We start from the raw sequence: 18,115 nt of genomic DNA on the forward strand, positions 1-18,115 counted from the left end.
GCCCAGGAAGAGGACAACCGTCCTATCTCGTATGTGTTGATATCACCACCTGCCTCCACCAAATCTCTTGCGTCATGACGTTTCGAATCCTGTGCATCACGCCTTTGGTGACGTTACAGTAGCGTGCGCCAATGTGCAGTTTCACCTCTGGGCTGTTCCACTCTCCCGCTGGGAGGAGGGGTTGGTGGTTGGTGCTCAGATCACGAGTCCTCTCCCGCGGACTGCCGTGGTCGCACCCGCTGCCGCGGTCTGCCTGGATCACTTGGCCTGATCCATCGTCGCCGGAAGGGGTGGGGAGAGGAGGATGGATGTGGTAACTATGGAGAATGGTCTGTGAGCTGATGAGAAGAAGGAGAGGGCACAGAATGTATCATTGATCTGTCCCCAGGCTGGTCCCTCAGGACTGGTTGCTGGCCGTTTAACATCCCCCCACCATGGGTGGTGATATTGGTACCGCCCTGTTGACCCCTCCCCCTGAGTCTCGAGGTTCCGCCCATCAGTTGGCGCCTGGGGACAGAACATAAAAATAGGAATAGGAGTAGGCCATTCGGCCCCTCAAGCCTGCGCCACCATTCAATCAGATCAGGGCTGATCTTCGACCTCAACTTCACTTTCCTGCCCGATCCCCATATCCCTTGATTCCCCTAGAGTTCAAAAATCTATCGATCTCAGTCTTGAATATCCTCAACAAATGATCATCCACAGCCCTCTGGTGCAGAGAAGTCCAAATATTCACAACCCTCTGGGCGAAGAAATTCCTCCTTATCTCAGTCTTGAATGGCCGACCCCTTCTCCTGAGACTATGCCTCCTAGTTCCAGACTCTCCAGCCAAGGGAAACCATCTCTCAGCCTCAACCCTGTCAAGCCCCCTCAGAATTATATATTTGTCAATGAGCTCACCTCTCATTCGTCTGAACTCCATAGAATATAAGCCCAATCTACTCAATCTCTCCTGGTAGGACAACCCTATCATCCCAGGAATCAATCCGGTGAAATATTCATTGAACCGCTTCTAAGGCAAGTAAGCCCTTCCTTAGAGAAGGTGACCAAGAAAGTATGCAGTACTCCAGGTGAGGTCTCCCCAAAGCCCTGTACAATTTTACTAAGAATTCCTTACTCTTGTACTCCAACATTTGGCGCATGACCCCACTCCATGAGAGGGAGCTGAGAATGAGGTGGTGGGCCCAGGGGGCCAGACTGAGGGGCTCAGGCACCGGACACCGGGCCAAAGGCACAGGCCCGACTTATAATTCATGCACTCCAATCATTAATCCAGCATTAAATCAATAAACCAGGACACCAATCAATCAATCAATCAATAAATTGGGAAATTAATCAGTCAATAAACTGAGAAGATAATGAATCAATAAATCAGGATAACAATCAATTAATAAATCATGAATGATGGAAAGCGATGGAAGGTGTCGTCGACGGTGCTATCAAGTGGCACTTACTCACCAGTAACCTGCTCATCGATGCTCAGTTTGGGTTCTGCCAGGACCACTCGGCTCCAGAACTCATTACAGCCTTGGTCCAAACATGGACAAAAACGCTGAATTCCTGAGGTGAGGTGATAATGAGTGCCCTTGACATCAAGGCAGCATTTGACCGAGTGTGGGAACAAGGAACCAGTAAAATTGAAATCAGTGGAATAAGGGGGAAAGCTCTCCATTGGCTGTAGTCATACCTGGCACAAAGAAAGATGGTAGTAGTTGTTGGAGGCCAAACATCTCAGCCTCGGCACACAGCAGCAGGTGTTCCTCAGGACAGCGTCCAAGGCCCAACCATCTTCAGCTGCTTCATCAATGAACTTCCCTTAATCAAAAGGTCAGAAATGGGGATGTTTGCTGATGATTGCAGTATTCAGTTCCATTCACAACTCCTCAGATAATGAAGCAGTCCATGCCCGCATGCAGCAAGACTTGGAAAATAAATGGCAAGTAACATTCACGCTAGACAAGTGCCAGGCAATGACCATCTCCAACAAGAGAGTCTAACCATCTCCCCTTGACCTTAAACGGCATTACCATCGCCGAATCCCCCACCATCAACATCCTGGGGCTCAACATTGAGCAGAAATTAAACTGGACCAGGCACATAAATACCGTGGCTACAAGAGCAGATCAGAGGTTAGGTATTCTATGGCGATTGACTCATCTCCTGAATTGCCAAAGCCTTTCCACCATCTACAAGGCACAAGTCAGGAGTGTGATGGAATACTCTCCACTTGCCTGGATGAGTGCAGATCCAACAACACTCAAGAAGCTCGACACCATCCAGGACAAGCAGCCCGCTTGATTGACACCCCATCCACCACCCTAAACATTCACTAACTCCACCACTGGCGCACCGTAGCTGCAGTGTGTACCATCTACAAGATGCACTGCAGCAACTCACCAAGGCTTCATCGACAGCACCTCTCAAACCCGTGACCTCTATCACCTAGAAGGACAAGGGCAGGAGGCGCGTGGGAACAAGACCGCCTGCACGTTCCCCTCCAAGTCACACACCATCCCGACTTGGAAATATATCGCCGTTCCTTCATCGTCGCTGGGTCAAAATCCTGGAACTCCCTTCCTAACAGCACTGTGGGAGAACCTTCACCACACGGACTGCAGCGGTTCAAGAAGGCGGCTCACCACCACCTTCTCAATGGCAATTAGGGATGGGTAATAAAACCTGGCCTTGCCAGCGATGCCCACATCCCATCAATGTATAAAAAAGGTTATTACATGTGTGGATAGAGTCCATGATAGGGTACAGTGTACTTGAGCTTTAGGAGGAGATTAAATGGGTGGCGTACAGTTCATGATAGGGGAGAGTGAGTGTACATGGGCTGTGGGAGGAAATTAAATAGACTGGGTAGAGTCCATGATAGGGCAGAGTGTACATGGGATGTGGGAGGAGAGTAAATGGTCGGGTACAGTCCATCATAGTGGAGAGTGTACATGGGCTATGGAAGGAGACCAAATCGGTGGGTAGAGTCCATGATAGGGGAGAGTGAGTGTACATGGGCTGTGGGAGGAGATTAAATGGGTGGGTAGAGTCTATGATAGGGGAGGGTGTACATGGGCTGTGGGAGGAGATTAAATGGGTCAGGTAGATTTCATAATAGTGGAGAGTTTACAAGGGCTGTGGGAGTAGATTAAATGGGTGGGTAGAGTCCATTATATGGGAGAGTATACATGGGCTGTGGGAGGAGATTAAATGGGTGGGTAGAGTCCATGATAGGGGATAGTGTACATGGGCTGTGGGAGGAGATTAAATGCGCGGGTAGAGCCCATGATAAGGGAGAGTGTACATGGACTGTGGGAGAAGATTAAATGGGTGGGTAGTGTCCATGATAGGGGATAATGTGCATGGGCTGTTGGAGGTGATTAAATGGGTGGGGAGAGTCCATGATAGAGGAGAGTGTACGTGGGCTGTCGGAGAAGATTAAAAGGGTGGGAAGAGTGTATATGGTCTAGGGTATAGTTTATGCTAGGGGAGAATGTGTCTCCAAGTTTACCAGGGTGTGTTTACACTTGGCAGTGAATCTGTCACCTGGTACATCCCATCATTAATCACATTTTCCATAGAAATCAATCCCAATTCCAGCATTGAGAAAAAGAATCGAAAAAAAGCGCTGGGAGAACCAAGAACAAGTGAAGCGGCCAAGATTTAATCTAATAACCTAAAGGACAGGACCAACCTTATTGGAATCATTGAATAAGGAACAGGAAGGGTAGACAAGGTTCATGTAGTAGATGTAATATATTTGGATTTTCCGAAGGCCTTCGATAATGTACCGCATTGTAGACTCGTGGCTAAGTTCATAGCACGGAGAGTCAGGATCAGGTGGCAGAATGGATAGTAAGCTGGCTACAAAACAGAAAACCGAGAATAGAAGTTGAGGATAGCTGGTCAGACTGACAAAAGGTGGGAAGTGGAGTTCCACAGGGATCGGTGTTGGGACCATTGTTGTTCACAATTTACAATAATGATTTGGATTCGGGAATTGGAGTTACAATTTCAACATTTGCCGATGACATCAAATTGGAGGATGTATTTAATACAAAGGAAGAATGTGTCAAAATGCAAGAGAACATTAATAAACTTGCAGAATGAAGAATAAGGAGATCACACACTGCCTGGATAATAAGAGTCTAAACGGGATAGAGGAGCAAAGGAATCTAATGTTACAGATATACAGATTACTAAAAGTAGCGACGCTGGTGAATAAGATCATAAAAAGGCAAATCAAACTCTAGAATTCATTTCTACAGGGATAGAATTGAAAAGCAAAGAAGTTATGTTAAACTTCTATGGAATCTTGGTTAGACCACATTTGGAATAAGGCGATCTGTTCTGGTCTCCATATTACAAATATAGGGGCATTGGAGAAGATGCAAAAAAGATTCACAAGGATGATACCAGAAATGAGAGGATATTCTTATCAGGAAAGGCTGAACAGACTGGGTCTCATTTCACTAGAAAAGAGAAGGCTCAGGGTTGACCTGATAGAGGTCTTAAAGATAATGATTGGGTTTGATAGGGTAGACATAGAGAAAACGTTTCCACTTGTGGGGAGTCCAAAATTTCAGATAATAAATATAAACTAGTCACTAATAAATCAAATAGGGAATTCAGGAGTAACTGCTTTACCCAGAGAGTGGGGAGAATCTGGAACACGCAACTAAAAGGAGTAGCTGATGCAAATAACACGGGGGCATTTAAGGGGAAGATAGATCAGCACATCAGGGAGAATGGAATAGAAGGATATGCCGATAGTGTTAGGTGAAGTAAGGAAGGAGGAGGCTGGTGAGCAGCATAAACGCCGGCATAGACTAGTTGGGCCGAACGGCCTGTTTCTCTGCCGTAGTTTCGATGTAACTAGATGCAAAGGCTCTTTTCAGAGCCACCCACTGTATCTGTGAAAGGGCTGGTTACTGTCTGAAGGGAGACGCTGATATCATGCTACCAGTGTGGCTTTGAGCTGCTTTTGTCTCGTTGTAGACGAGATGAGGTATTAATGGGGCTGGAGTCGGGGCAGCGACCACAGTCCGGGACTTTAAACGGTGATCGATAGACCCAGCCCACACATCGCCAGATTTCTTGTATTTAATTAACTACTTGCCATGCTGGGCTCGTAAAACATCACCAGAACTGCTCGACTAACCTTTCTACATCTGTGGGATTCAGCGCTTCGCTCCGTTTCTGTTCTATTTTGTTGGATTATTTACATAACGCATCAAACACACTGGGGAATCACTGAAATGTAACTTCGTACAGAAACAAATAACTGAATTGCCGGGTGCCCAGGAGATCAGAAATCTTACTCGCCTTTGGTAATGTTAACCAGTAAACCGTGTCGACAGAGAGGCAGGGACTGATTAGGAACAGTCAACATGGTTTTGTGAGAGGAAAATCATGTCTCACGAATTTGATTGAGTTTTTTGAAGGGGTAACCAAGAAGACAGATGAGGGCTGTGCAGTAGACGTGGTCTACATGGACTTCAGCAAAGCATTTGACAAGGTACCGCATGGTAGGTTGTTACATAAGGTTAAATCTCACGGGATCCAAGGTGAGGTAGCCAATTGGATACAAAATTGGCTTGACGACAGAAGACAGAGGGTGGTTGTAGAGGGTTGTTTTTCAAACTGGAGGCCTGTGTCCAGCGGTGGGTGCTGAGTCTGCTGTTATTTGTTATTTATATTAATGATTTGGATGAGAATTTAGGAGGCATGGTTAGTAAGTTTGCAGATGACACCAAGATTGGTGGCATTGTGGACAGTGAAGAAGGTTATCTAGGATTGCAACGGGATCTTGATAAATTGGGCCAGTGGGCCGATGAATGGCAGATGGAGTTTAATTTAGATAAATGTGAGGTGATGCATTTTGGTAGATCGAATCGGGCCAGGACCTACTCCGTTAATGGTAGGGCGTTGGGGAGAGTTATAGAACAAAGAGATCTAGGAGTACAGGTTCATTGCTCCTTGAAAGTGGAGTCACAGGTGGATAGGGTGGTTAAGAAGGCAGTCGGCATGCTTAGCTTCATTGGTCAGAACATTGAATACAGGAGTTGGGATGTCTTGTTGAAGTTGTACAAGACATTAGTAAGGCCACATTTGGAATACTGTGTACAGTTCTGGTCACCCTATTATAGAAAGGATATTATTAAACTAGAAAGAGTGCAGAAAATATTTACTAGGATGCTACCGGGACTTGATGGTTTGACTTATAGGGAGAGGTTAGATAGACTGAGACTTTTTTCCCTGGAGAGTAGGAGGTTAAGGGGTGATCTTATAGAAGTCTATAAAATAATGAGGGGCATAGATAAGGTAGATAGTCAAAATCTTTTCCCAAAGGTAGGGGAGTCTATAACGAGGGGACATAGATTTAAGGTGAGAGGGGAGAGATACAAAAGGGTCCAGAGGGGCAATTTTTTCACTCAAAGGGTGGTGAGTGTCTGGAACGAGCTGCCAGAGGCAGTAGTAGAGGCGGGTACAATTTTGTCTTTTAAAAAGCATTTGGACAGTTACATGGGTAAGATGGGTATAGAGGGATATGGGCCAAGTGCAGGCAATTGGGACCAGCTTAGTGGTATAAACTGGGCCTGCTTCCATGTTGTAACTTCTATGATTCTATACCCGCTTTTTTTTCATATGGGGGATTAAACAGAGAAAGCGGGAGGGGAGGAGTCAGAGTGACGGACAGAGCGGAGAGCGGTCTCTGATCTTCCAGCTCCACCTCCGGCTTTCTCCATCCGCCAATTTGAAACCGTGTATTGATAATAGAACCGAAACACAGCGCTCCGCACAAACCCTTCATATTCAAGGATTCACAGAAACCCGGAGCTTTTAAATAAGCCCTGTTACAATTAACAGTCAGTAATATTACTGCGTAAATACAGTCCCTTCGTTAACAAGTCAACCCGCCTCCTTCCATTTCAGTCCCAGACCCGATTCTATCTCCCCACACATCCCCTCCCAGACGGGTTCAGCAGTTTACAAAAACTTTATTCAAGCTGTTTTGGAGAATCTCATGTGTTGGGGTTTGTGTTATGACGCGGAGTTTCTCCGCCAGTTTTACCGTCTCACAGAGACTCTCACCCTGAAACTGTGAAAAGAAAATGATATGAACTGGGACTGGAGTCGAACACATCCCCAGTTACAGTGAGGCTCGGACACCCCATTCTCTCTGTTTTATGTCAGACAATATCCCACCTTCATGTCCAGCACGAGAGAGAGAGACAAAAACACACTGTCAGTCTTACACTTCCTATCAGAGTGTTCATATGACGCTCAATAGCAGTATCCACCTTAATATACAGCATCAGCTAGTCAGAGAGAACGGGAGACAGAGCGAGCGTGGATGCATAGTGCCACAGTATCAGTTCCAGACTGATCTGCAAATTTCCGCTTTATCCAGAAAATCCCGTTGGAGAGGCAGAAGATGCAATCTCATTTCTCACTGTTATACCAGAGACGGACACACTATTAATCCGATACTCAGGGACAGTTCAGAGGGTGACAAAAACAATGTGGGCCGAATTTAACTCTCTTGCCTGTTGTACTATATTCGGTTTGCTGTTCAGGGCCGTTCGCTATTACTCTCAGTGACCGAGAGTTTCACTCTGATTATATTCATCTAGGACTGTTGCTGTCAGATATTAATCCTGCACGGTCCCACAAAATACACCGACTCCCACTTTCCTCCCATTTTTCTCCAGGATTAGTATGAGAAATCCTGCTTCCAGTTTCAGAGTCACAAGTCATTTAATCGGTAAAGGGGCCAAGAATGAACAGAACCAATTGGCTCATTTCAGAGCCGCTCACTTTATCTCTGAAAGGCTCTTTTCCATCAAAAGATACCGAGAGAAACAGCAGGGATGGAAACATCCAGTTTAATAGTTAGAGATTGTAAAGTCAGTCTGGATTCCAGCGTTAGGCACTGGTGGAATCCCATCTGTTTTCCATTCTGGTGCCTGTTCCTGCACTGCCTGTGGACCCCATTCCCTCTGACCTTTCCCCCAGACCCACTTCCTTTGCTCAGACTCTGAAAAATTCCAATTGGGGAAAGTTTCCATCGATTTTTGTATTGGGAATTAAACCAGATATCTGCGCATGCGCGACTCAGCCCCGCCTCCAGCGCTGGTTGTTGGTGAGCAGAAGAGCGCATGCGCGCTCCCCTCCCCCAGCTCGGCCTGTGGGCGCCATTCCCTCAGTGAGCGGAAGAAGATGGTTTAAAACAGCCGGGAATGGAGAGATCACGGCCCCCGGGGGAAGGGAGCAAAGAGCAGCCTCGTTACAGCAGCTCATCGCTTCGGGACCGTGTCCGCAGATGGGCTCAGAGATCGGCATTGAGTCCGGGGGAAGGTCAGGGGGAGTCCGGGGGCTGTTTGTAAGAGGCGGAGTGGATCAGGAACTGGTCCCGGAACATGGAGTGAGCGGGGGAAGGGAGAGGTCATTCTCGGGCTGTGTGTGCACAGGGTGTGTCCAGGGGAAGGGAGAGAGAATGGGAAGAACCTGCTATTTAAAATCATTGCTGCTTTCTCTCCCCAAACCAGGAGTGAATGTTCCTGGTTTAGTTCCAGTCTCACCCTGTTTATTGTTATTGGACAGTGAAGAGTGGAAACAGAGCCGGACAGTAAGGATGTGGGGAGTTATACAAAGAGCATCTATTGCAGGCATCAGGTGAGAAGTGTGAAGGACACATTTTGAACAGCGGCTGTTTGGTTTCATTTGAACGGTTAGTCCCATGGGAGAGGGGATTAGAAACCTGACTTGTGCAAAGGTCCCTGCCCCATCTGGTCGTACCATTCATGTGTTCGTGGAGGGGTTGGGTTGTGTCTGGATGTCTCTAAATTGTTGTAAAACAGCCCAACACACCTGGTGTGCAGAAGCTGAGTGCTGCAGTACTGCAGTGGAGTCAGACACTGACACTGTTCGAATCGCTGATTTATATTTAAGGATATTCAAAATAATTATTTACAGATATTAAACTGATCACTTCTGTATTTTCTTCCTCACCTGTTCTTGAGTTACCAGACATACGTTTCTTTCTACAGGCAAACCCGTGAAGGATCCACAATGAATGTGATGTTTCGTCCACCCGAGGCACAAGGAACAGTGCAGCCAGCTCCTTCTCACACACAGTAAGTACATTATCACTCACAGAGCACAGTGACACAGACAGGTCATCAGTTCCACAGTCTCAGACAGCAGAAGTACTCAGTCCCACAATGATCCCAAATTCCAGAGACACATTTTCAATCCACAGTCAAACAGAGCAGGTGAGGCAGACACTGTTCCATTTCCCCCGAACTCAGTCCCGCTGACAGGGAGATACAAAAATCCCATTCCAAAATCACACTCTCAGATTGTCTATTTCACAAAGGGGCAAAATTAGCCATGAATTAAATACCAGATAGAAATCACACATGGTACCCGATTGAAAGGTACAGAATGAATCCCAATAACGTTCCTCGAGATTCCTATTGAATTCGAGCCCAGAACTCTCACACACATGTGAGTTTAATACTTGCAGTATCCATTCAAATAGTGTACCATTCGAATACAAATTGCTAGTGCAAAACTCACGTACAGTATCAGATTGAGAAATGCTGTGACAGTGTAACCTGAGAAACAAATTAGATACCAGTTTATAATACACTCATAGTATGAGATTAAAAGATACTGTATCAATTCTGTTCATCCAGACTGAGATACACATTACACACGAGTCCAAAAATCTTATGAAATAAAATTTAAAGTTACAGAATCAATTCCTTTAGTGCAGACTGATCTACACATTACATACCAATTCACAATATAATTTTGAAAGATTCATTATCATTCACAATAGTAATCACGGAAATACACATTTAATACTCGTCCAAAAAGCACACAAATTATCTGATTGAAACCTCCAGCATCAAATCCTAAAGTGTATCCATTTTGACCAATTAAATAATGTGAAAAACTATTTAAACATTTAAGACATTAAAGCTACAGTATTGAACGCCATAATGTAATCTGAGAGAATAATTCCATACAGATACAGAATGAATCTCACACTCAGATACAGTACAGAGACACACAGACACAGAATGAATCCCACACTCACATACAGTACGAGAGGTTGCCAGACATAAATTCAATCCCACACTGAAGTACGGTACAAGAGATGAAAGATACAGAATGAATCCCACACTGGCCATACAGTACCAAGGACTGACAGATATCAAGGTCATCCCACACTCTCATAAAGCACTAGAGACTTACAGGTAAAGTATGAATCCCACACTCAAACATAGTACCAGAGACTGACAGATACAGATTGAATCTCACACTCACACACAGCACCAGAGACTGACAGATACAGAATGAATCCCACACTCACACACAGTACCTGAGAACTGCAGATACAGAATGAATCCCACACTCACACACAGTACCAGAGACTGACAGATACAGAATGAATCCCAAACTCACACACAGTACCTGAGAACTGCAGATACAGAATGAATCCCACACTCACACACAGCACCAGAGACTGACAGATACAGAATGAATCTCACACTCACACACAGTACCAGAGACTGACAGATACAGAATGAATCCCACACTCACACACAGCACCAGAGAATGACAGATACAGAATGAATCCCACACTCACACACAGTACCTGAGAATTGCAGATATAGAATGAATCTCACACTCACACACAGTACCAGAGACTGACAGATACAGAATGAATCTCACACTCACACACAGCACCAGAGAATGACAGATACAGAATGAATCCCACACTCACACACAGCACCAGAGAATGACAGATACAGAATGAATCCCACACTCACACACAGTACCAGAGATTGACAGATACAGAATCAATCCCACACTCACATACATTATGAGAAACTGCTTATATGGAAATAATTCAACACCCACACACAGTACTAGAGAATGTATATACAGAATGAATCCCACACTCAAATTGAGTACCAGAGAGTGACAGATACAGCATGAATCCCAAACTCACATGCAGTACCAGAGACTGAGAGATGCAAAGTGAATCTCACAGTCACCTATATTCGTGCAGGCTGAGTTACAAATTACTTACCAGAGCAAAAATCTCACAGTCACAGATTGAAAGATAACGTATCAATTCCATCAATGCAGGCTTGGTTGCACATTACGTACCAGTCCAAAAATCTCACAGTGTCAGATTGAAAGATACAGTGTCAATTCCATTAGTGCAGACTGAGCTACACATTAGAAACCACAACAACAAAACTGTTACAGATTCAGACTGAAATATACAGTATTCTATTCATGCAGACTGAGCTCCACATTATATACAAGTTCAAAAATGTCACCATATCAGTTTGGAAGATGCACAAATTCACAATTGTTTTCCCATCGAGACAGATTTAATAGTAGTCCAAAAATAGATGCCCACATTATCTGATTATATCTGACAGCATTACATTTTAAAATATATCATGATCTACTAATTAAAGACTGGGAAATAATATTCCAACATTAAGGTATTAAAGATACAGATTTGAACACCATACTGTAAACGGAAATACAAATTAGATACAGATAAAGAATGAATCTCACACTCCGATAGAGTGCCAGAGACTGATATATGGAATGAATCCCAAACTCATACAATGTACCAGAGACTGACAGATTCAAAATGAATCCCACACTCACACATTATCGCACAGACTGACAGATACAGAATTTCTCTCACTCATCTACAGCATCAGAAATTGTTAGATACAGAATGAATGTCTCACCCACACACAATACTAGAGACTGACAGATACAGAATGAATCCCACACCCACACACAATACCAGAGACTGACAGATACAGAAGGAATCCCTCATCCACACACAATACCAGAGACTGACAGATACAGAATGATTCCCACACTCACATAGAGTACCAGGAACAGAATGAATTTCACTCACATACAGTAGCAGAAACTGACAGATACAGAATGAATATCACAGTCACATTACTGCAGACTGAGTTACACTTTACTGACCAGTCCAAAGATCTCCTGGTGCCAGATTGAAAGATACAGTATAAATTCCATTAGTGCAGACTGAGCTACATATTAGATATATTGGTAAATACTCAGTATTATACTGAAATAAATAGTATCAATACCATTGGTACAGACTGAGCTACACATTATATACCAGTCCAAAAACCTCATAAATGAGCAGACAGGAAGATACAGTTTCTATTCTATTAGTACCGCCTGAGCTGTACAATACATACAAGACTGAAAATCCCATACAACATTAGACTGAACGATACAGTATCGATTTCATTAGTGCAGACTGAGCCACACATTATATAGCAGTCCAACAATCTCATATCCTATCAGACTCAAAGATACAACATCAATTCCATGAGCACAGACTGAGCTACATGTTACTCACCAGTCCTAAAATCTCAGAGAATCAGATTGAAAGATTCAGTATCACTTCCATTATTGAAGACTGAGCTACACATCACATTCCAGTCCAAAAATCTCATACAGTATCAGACTGATAGATAGAGTATCAATTCCTTTAGTTCATGATGAGCTCCATATTGCTTACCAGTCCAAAAATCTCACACAGTGTTCGACTCCGATACAGAATTAGTCCCATTATTGCAGACTGAACTGCACATTACATACCAGTCCAGTAATTTCACCATGAACAGATTGAGAGGTACATTGTCATTCACAATAGAGTTTAGAGATTAATATGTAATACTACTCCAAAACTCACACACATTCTTTGATTAAAGAAAATCAAAAGAAATCCATATTTACAAATTAAATAATCAACGGAGAACTATATATAATTTAAAGTATTAAAGATACAGTTTCAAATAAGATACTGTAAACTGAAATAAGAATACAGAATGAATTCAGACTTGCACATTGTCTCAGAGACTGAATTACAGAATGAATCCCACACTGAGATAAAGTTGCAGAGAATGGCAGATACAGAATGAATCCCACATTCACATACAGCACCAGAGACTGACAGATACAGAATGAATCCATCACTTATATATAGTACGCCTGAGACTCACAGATGCAGAATATACACTAAGCTCACAGTCAGTACCAGAGACTGACAGATATAGAATGAATCCTACACTCACATACAGTACCACGAACAGAATGAATCTCACTCACGCACAGTATCAGGGACTGACAGATATAGAATGAATCCCACACTCACACACCATACCAGGAACAGAATGAATCTCACTCATGCACAGTACCAGGGGCTGACAGATAAAGAATGAATCTCACACTCACAAACAGTACCAGAGACTGACAGATACAGAATGAAGCTCACACTCACATCTAGTACCAGAGACTGACAGATACAGAATGAATCTCACACTCACAAACAGTACCAGAGACTAACAGATACAGAATGAATCTCACAATCACATTACTGCAGAATGAGTTGCGCATTACATACCAGTCCAAAAATCTCATAGTGTCAGATTGAAAGATACAGTTTCAATTCCATTGGTGCAGACTGAGCGACATATTCGATATGTTGGTAATACTCATGTTATACTGAAATAAACATTATCAATACCATTGGTACAGACTGAGCTACACATTACATACGAGTCCACAAACCCCATAAATGATCAGACTGGAAGGTATAGTTTAAATTCTATTCACACCAGCTGAGCTAAAATTATATAACAGCCCAACAATCTCATACAATATTAGACTGAAAGATACAGTATCGATTCCGTGAGTGCAGACAGGGCCACAGATTATATAGCAGTCCAACAATGTCACAACATATCAGACTCAAAGATACAATTTCAATTCCATTAGCCGAGACTGAGCTATATGTTACTCACCAGTCCAAAAGTCTCTCACAGTGTTAGACTCCGACACAGAATTAATCCCATTATTGCAGTCTGAGCTACACATTACATACTAGTCCAATAATTGCAACGTGAACAGATTGAAAGGTACATTATCATTCACAATAGAGTTCAGAGATTAAGATGTAATACCACTCCAAAACTCACACACATTGTTTGATTAAAGAAAATCGAAAAGTGTATCCATATTATCAAATCAAATACTCGACAAAGAACTGTATATAATTTGGAGTGTTAAGGATACAGTTTCAAGTACGATACTCTGAACTGAAATAAGAATATGGAATGAATTCAGACTTGCACATTGTCTCAGAGACTGAATTACATAATGAATCCCACACTGAGATAAAGCAGCAGAGAATGGCAGATACAGAATGAATCCCACTCACACAGACAGTACATAGTTAATTCCACACTCACACACAGCACCAGAGACTGGCAGTGATGGAATTAACCTCACACTGACATAAAGCACCAGAGACTGTCAGATACAGAATAAACTCCACTCTCATATACAGTACCAGAGATAGACAGATACAGAATAAACCCCACTCTCATATACAGTACCAGAGATAGACAGATACAGAATAAACCCCACTCTCATATGCAGTACCAGAGACAGACAGACAGGTACAGAATAAACACCACTCTCAAAAACGGTACCAGAGACAGACAGATACAGAATAAACCTCACTCTCACATACAGTACCAGAGACTGACAGATACAGAATAAACCCCACTCTCATATACAGTACCAGAAACTGACCTCGACTGGACGTAAGCGAGAACTGTAAAAGAGCGGAACAAATTCACATTATCTGTCGTGGTTACAGAAACAGGACAGTGTGCAATGTGAGGAAAGTTTCTATCTGTAACTTTTACTCTCGTATTTTTGCACATTTTGACGGTGAAACATGAAGACAATTGATTCATAATAAAGTTTTTCTTTCACTCATTCGATAGTTGTGAATTTGCCCCATTATATTTCACTGTACATTGCGCAGTGTTTCTCTCTGATTTCCCAGGACACGATTTACATTGCTCCTCTACCCCATTTGGACTCTTATTTTCCAAGCAGTATGTGGCCTACTTATTCCCCCGAGCGAAATGCCCCACCTCACACCTTTCTATATTGAAATTCAATGGCCATTTACACGGCTGTTCTGCAAGTTTATTTTATCCCAGTCTTCCTCAGTATTGACAATACCCCCGAAATCAATTACAAGAATTTAACACAGCATTAGAAGTAGTGTTTGGTCTAACAAAATGTACTTACAGCTCGTCTCCATTCCCAGTTTCTCCAAACCCCACCCGTGCAATATAATGTGAAGAATGAGTTTATCTTCTGTCCCTCTCTCATCTGTAAACTTCAATGACCCGGGGTTTGGGGACATCTACTGGCCGGAAGCAGAACTGCAACAGTTCGGAACAAATTGCTGAAACCGGACAATGTGCAGTGTGAGCGTGTTTGTGATTGGTGGCAGGTATTAAATCTGATTTTTTTATACCTGTCCATTAAACTTTACTGTTTGTTACTGAACAGTAAACAGAGCCGGACAGAAAGGATGTGGGGAGTTATACAAAGAGCATCTATTGCAGGCATCAGGTGAGAAGTTTGAAGGACTCATTTTAAACAGCGGCTGTTTTGTTTCGGTTGAACTGTTCATTCCAAGGGAGAGGGAATTAGAAATCTGATGTGGGCAACGGTCCCGTCCCCATCGGTAGTCCCATTCATTGATCAGTGCAGCGGTTGGGTTGTGTCTGGATGTCACTAAATTGTTGTAAAACAGCCCAACACACCTGGTGTGCAGAAGCTGAGTGCTGCAGGACTGCAGTGGAGTCAGACACTGACACTTTGTATCGCTGGTTTTCATTTGTGGTTATTACAATGATTATTAACAGAGATTCAATTGATCAGTTTTGTATTTTCTACTTCACCTGTTCTTGAATTACAAGACATACTTTTTCTTCCTACAGTTAAATCCTTGAAGGACCCAGAATCAGTGTGATGTTTACTCCACCCGGGGCACAAGGAGCAGTCAGTGCAGCCAGCTCCTTCTCACACACAGTAGGTACCTTATCACTCACAGAGCACAGAGACACAGACAAGTCATCAGTCCCACAATCTCAGACAGCAGAAATAGTCAGTCGCGCACTGATCCCAATCCAACAGTCAAAGAGAGCAGGAGAGAAAGACATAATTTCCATTTCACAATGACTCAGTATCGCTGACCGGCAGATAAATATTTCCTAGTCCAAAATCACACCCACTATCAGATTGAAAGGCACGGTGTTAATCTCACATTCGTTCAGCCTTAGCTACAAATTAAATACCAGGTAGAACTGACACATGGTACTGATCGATAGATACAGTATGAATCACAATAGTGTACTCCAAGATTCAAATTAAATACCAGCCCACAACTCACACACATTATGAGTTTAAAGATGCCATATTCATGACAATAGTGTACATTGAGATATAAATTAGATACCAGTTCAGATGTTACCCATATTTGACTCACATATGTCCAAAAACCTCATAGTGTCAGAATGAAATGTACAGTTTCAATTCCTTTACTGCAGGCTGAGGTACACATTAGATACCAGTCGAAAATTCTCATACAGTATCAGATTGAAAGACACTGTATCAATCCCATTATTGCAGACTGAGCTATACATCACATACCAGTCCAAAAATCTCAGTGTCAGGTTGAAAGATACACTATCAATCCCATTAGTGCAGATTGAGCTGCACATTATATACCAGTCCAAAATTCGCATAAAGTATCGTACTGGAAGATACAATATCAATTCCTTTACTGCAGACAGAGGTTCACATTAGATACCTGTCCAAAAATCACATACAGTATCATACTGAAATATATAGTATCGATTTGATTAGTACAGACTGCCCGACACGTTACATACCAGCACAAAAATCTCACACAGTGTCAGACTGGAAGATACAGTATCAATTCCATTAGTGCAGACTGAACTATACCTTACAAACCAGTCTAAATATATTGCGCAGAGTCAGACTGAAAGGCACAGTATGAATTCCATTAGTGCAGACTGAGCTACACATTATATACCGTCCAAAATTCACATACATCATCATACTGAAACAGACAGTGTGAATCCTATTAGTGTAGACTCAGCTACACATCAGAAACCAGTCCAAAAATCTCTCGCAGTGTCTGACTGAAAGTTAGAGTGTCAATTCCATTAGTACAGTCTGAACCACACATTTCATACCAGTCGAAAAATCTCATAGTGTCAGACTGAAAGATACAATATCAATTCCATTAGCCCAGACTGAGCTACACAATAAATACCAGTCCAATAATTTCACAGTAAAAGATTGAAATGTACATTATCTTCACAGAGATTAAAATGTAATCCGACAACAAAACTCACACACGTTGTTTGATTAAAATAAAATCCGAAACTGTATCCATATTTACAAATTAATGCTAGATGAAAGATTTGCATACATTAATGACTTAAAGATACAGTTTGAAACACCATACTGTAACCTGAAATAAGAATACAGAACGAATCCAGACTTGCACTTTGCCCAGAGACTGAGTTACAGAATGAATCCAAACTGAGATAAAATACCAGAGACTGACAGTCAAAGAATGAATCCCACACTCACAGATAGCACCAGAGATTGACAGATACAGAACGAATCCCACACTCACAAACATTCCCAGAGATTGACAGTCACAGAATGAATCCCACACTCACATACAGTACCAGAGACTGAGAGATACAGAATGAATCCCACACTCACAGACTGTGCTGGAGACTGACGGATACAGAATGAATATCACACTCACATACAGTACCAGAGATTGACAGATACAGAATGAATCCCACACTCACAGACTGTACTGGAGACTGACGGATACAGAATGAATATCACACTCACAGACAGTAACAGAGACTGACAGACAGAGAATTAATCCCACACTCACATGCAGTCTGACATCTACTGGCCATAAGTGAGAACTGTAACAGAGTGGAACAAATTCACATTATCTGTCGTTGTTCCAGATTCAGGACAATGTGTAATGTGAGGAAATAGTTTCTCTCTGTAACTTCTACTCTCGTACTTTTTCATATTTTGTCCGTAAAAAATTAGACAATTGATTCATAATAAAGTTTTTGTTTTGCTCATTCGAAAG

General features: G+C 42.7%; 1 protein-coding gene and 1 long non-coding RNA gene across 2 annotated transcripts in view; one reads left to right on the forward strand and one right to left on the reverse strand.

The window, feature by feature from the left end:
• The window catches only part of LOC137318393 (zinc finger protein 3-like), a 626,361-nt gene that overhangs the window by 501,623 nt on the left and 106,623 nt on the right, over window positions 1-18,115 (reverse strand). The window lies entirely within an intron of this gene.
• On the forward strand, window positions 8,160-18,069 carry LOC137318423 (uncharacterized). Its single transcript, XR_010961887.1, has 3 exons — window positions 8,160-8,358; window positions 9,051-9,137; window positions 15,900-18,069. It is a non-coding gene; the product is annotated as an uncharacterized lncRNA (long non-coding RNA).

Source organism: Heptranchias perlo, unplaced genomic scaffold (genome assembly GCF_035084215.1).
Source record: "Heptranchias perlo isolate sHepPer1 unplaced genomic scaffold, sHepPer1.hap1 HAP1_SCAFFOLD_70, whole genome shotgun sequence".
Lineage (NCBI taxonomy): Eukaryota > Metazoa > Chordata > Chondrichthyes > Hexanchiformes > Hexanchidae > Heptranchias > Heptranchias perlo.